The sequence below is a fragment of the Fulmarus glacialis genome, unplaced genomic scaffold (assembly GCF_000690835.1).
Source record: "Fulmarus glacialis isolate BGI_N327 unplaced genomic scaffold, ASM69083v1 scaffold33103, whole genome shotgun sequence".
Classification (NCBI taxonomy): Eukaryota; Metazoa; Chordata; class Aves; order Procellariiformes; family Procellariidae; genus Fulmarus; species Fulmarus glacialis.
In genome coordinates, this window is record NW_009204154.1 from 1,742 (window position 1) to 5,087 (window position 3,346).

Genomic DNA, 3,346 nt, shown 5'->3' on the forward strand with positions numbered 1-3,346 from the left:
GCAGAGCGAGCCTGCAGCACCGCTTCCCCAGTGACTCCACTTGGAGTCAGCTGTGAGACAGCCCGTTTGCTTCAAGTAAAGAGGATAAAATGAGATCTGTTTGTTCAAAACACTGGGACTGTTTAGCAACCCAGACCTCCCGCTCACTCCAACCACTTGCATGATGTACTGAGCTCTCAGTCTGCAGCCCGTGCCCGTGTCCCCAGTGCCTACGCGCAGCCCTCAGCAGTGCTGGTGGCTGGTGGTGCGCTTGGATTGCAGCTTCGGGTGTTGCCGTGGTGGTTTCTTGCTCCAGTTGCTTCTCTCTGCAGTAGGCACGCCAAAGCGATACTTCTGCACAAACTCAATCAAGGGGCATCGATTAGAGGAGGGAGGAAAATCATGCTGGGGGAAAAACAGCTGCTAATTGCAACTGTTCAGATCCAATTTAAAAAAAAAAAAAAAAAACAACCAAAAACCAAAACCCGAACCCAGAGACAAAACCGTAATTGGAAAGATGAAAAATAAACCCCTGTCTTCTTGAACAGACAGCAAACTCTGCCGAGTTTGTGCAGCCTCCATCTCTCTCTCCTGTCTCCTCCCGCCTGCCCAGGACACGTGTTCCCATAAGGCTGTCTCTTAAAAAGACCAGCTCTTTTCAAGGGGTTCAAAGCCAGCCCACTGTTCGCTACCAGAAGAAATCACATCTGAGGACAGGGCAAGGGCATACATGAAAGGCGGCTGGGGTCTCATTTCAGCCTCGAGGTGAATGCGATGAACCCCCACTCCGCGGGGCCTGGACGTTTCGTCGCTGCGATGGTTTCCTGGTGCAGCATCCGCAGGGCCGTGGCTTGCAACGAGCACGCTGCAGGGATTGAGCTGCCCAGCCGGCAACACGACAGATGCCGGCAAAATAACAAGCGACCGTGCTCCCAGCAGGCAGCTCGCACCGGCTGCCCCAGGCTCCTCAACCTCAACTGCGAGTCATGAGACTCCATCCAAAATGCAGTAACGTAAACAACTGGTTTGCCAGCCTCTTCAAGACTTTCAAAATCTGATCAAAACCCCACCAGCCCCAAATATTTACACGTTGTCACTATGGTGATGAAGAAAAATACATCCCGAGCTGCAGGAAATGGGCTGCGTTTTCCAGGCAGGGATGGGGAGGCAGGGGAAGGATGGAGGCCATCACAAACGTGACTTTTTTTTCCTCTGGAGCAAATGGCCTGGGAAAGTCGGTGCTGGAGCGGCAGCGGGTGGTGCTCGCGGGGCATTCCCCTGGGGTGAGCGCAGGGGGCGGCTTGGGTGGCCCCAAAGAGCCCAAGGGAGCCCACGAGCGGCGGGAGGGTCCTGTCAAAAGGGCGCAGCATCCCCCCGGCAGCACCCGCTGCCCAGAGCTGGTGGGCAACAAGGGGGAGGCAGGAGCAGGGCTGGGCATGGGAAGGAGGGGCTCGCCAGCCCTCCTGCTGCAGGGTGCTGCCACCGCCTCTGCCCAGGCGCGCTCCCTGCACCCTCCGAACGTCTCCATGATCCGGTGTCAAGACAAGCGGGTTCAGCATGTTCAAGCTCCCTACTCACGGCGTGACTCATAGAAATGCAAAACCAAACAGAAAGACCCAGACCTTTCATTTTTACTTAATCCTTTGGCAGCTATTTCCAGATACCCTCACACGTTTCACAGTTAAACCCCGACGCTGGGACGCTGCTGGAGGCTGGCTTGCTGCACGCCATCAAACCTGAGATGTCACTAGCTGCAACAGCGACGTGTGGGGCAGGGAGAAGGTGTCTGGGTATGTAGAAAGGTGGAGGCTGGATTCAGGAGAGGTGAAACAGGTGTATTGGAAATCCCTCCCCAGCTTGATTTTTGCTAAAATACTGGAAGCCTGCTTTAGGGGGTGATGGAACAGGTGCCAGTGAGCTACCGGGTGGCCATAAAATGCGGCCCCTGAAGCGTTTTGGAGCTCTTGGGAAGTTATGTTTGTGTAGAAGGGTCGTTTGGCTAATTACTTGGGCAGGCTCGCCCCAGAAGGGCAGCAATGCCTGTACCCACCCCACGGCCGAGCTTTCCGCGGGCCCAGAGGTATTTACTGTCGGGCTGATACCAACCATTATATTTCTGGTAGGAAATACTTCATGTATTTTATCACTCTTGTTCTCATGAAATTTGGCATATGTATGAGCACTGTACACACAACATTGTACATCTATATCCTACAGACATATACAAGTATACACATACACATATATACATACTCCTAACATGGGCATCTGGATTCCCAGTGAGTCGGAGAGCCAAAAAGCAGAGTTTCTGGATATTGTGCTTGGGGTCTGTCGCAGAGATGAGCGTGCGGGTTTATTGCGGTCCCAGACTCCATTGAGGGAAACCTTGGCCATGCACCCGAGTGAACATGAAGGTGCATCTTCCAAAACATCCTCTGAAATCACCATATGCCTGTGGCCGCTGCGTACCTGCAGCCCCGGCGCGTCCTGGTACCCGAGCGGGCGCAGGAGGCAGGTCTCATGCCCTCCGAGGGACCCCCATCCCCTGCCGTGGGGCAAGGCAACCCCACGCTGCAGCCAGGGTCCCCGGGCACCAGGCGCTGCCTCCGTGCCTCCCCGGCGCCCACTCCCCACCACGGGGACATGCGGAGGAGGGCTCCCTGCAGCTGCATCCCTCAGATTAATGCCAGGGGATTGTTTGCTCTGTGTTTTCTGGTTAATTCAGTGACCCAGACCCTCGCACCTCACCAGCCATGGTGTAAATCACCCAGCACTCCCCCCGCATGCTGAGGCAGGGCTCTGCCGGTGCTGCGCCGTCCCAGCCCTGGGGACTGCTGAAGCCTGCGAGGCAGCGGCTGCTGCCCACGGGGGGCTGAGGGTGTCCAGGGGTTCACCCAGGCCCCCCCAGTCCTTGTTCACTCCCTGGAGGGTGCCGAGCGCTGTGGCCAAGGGCCAGAGCAAGGTCAGGAGTGAGGATCGACTCCTCACACCCGCAAGCAGCAGGTTTTCAGTCTGACGTTCTCCGTGTGATTTCCACTAGAGATCTTCACGCAAGGCGCTGGTGTGCACTGAGGAACTGGTTGTGTTAACCCATATTCCTGTACCACTCAGTAATCCACACATAAACATGTATTTCTGCTACTATCTCAATGGACTATTTATTTTGGCTCTTTGCGCTGAAGGTGTGGCATTTCCTTACCGTCTACTCCCAAAACTTGTGCCCAAAAGCCATCGCAAGACCGAAGGCCTCTGAGAGCTTCTGCTGCAACAGATGTGGTAGTTTCTCAGGAAACTGAAAAGGGCATAAAAACATCACCCCAGGAGGCCGGTCCAGATGAAAACCCCCAGCGCCAGCTAAAACGTGTTC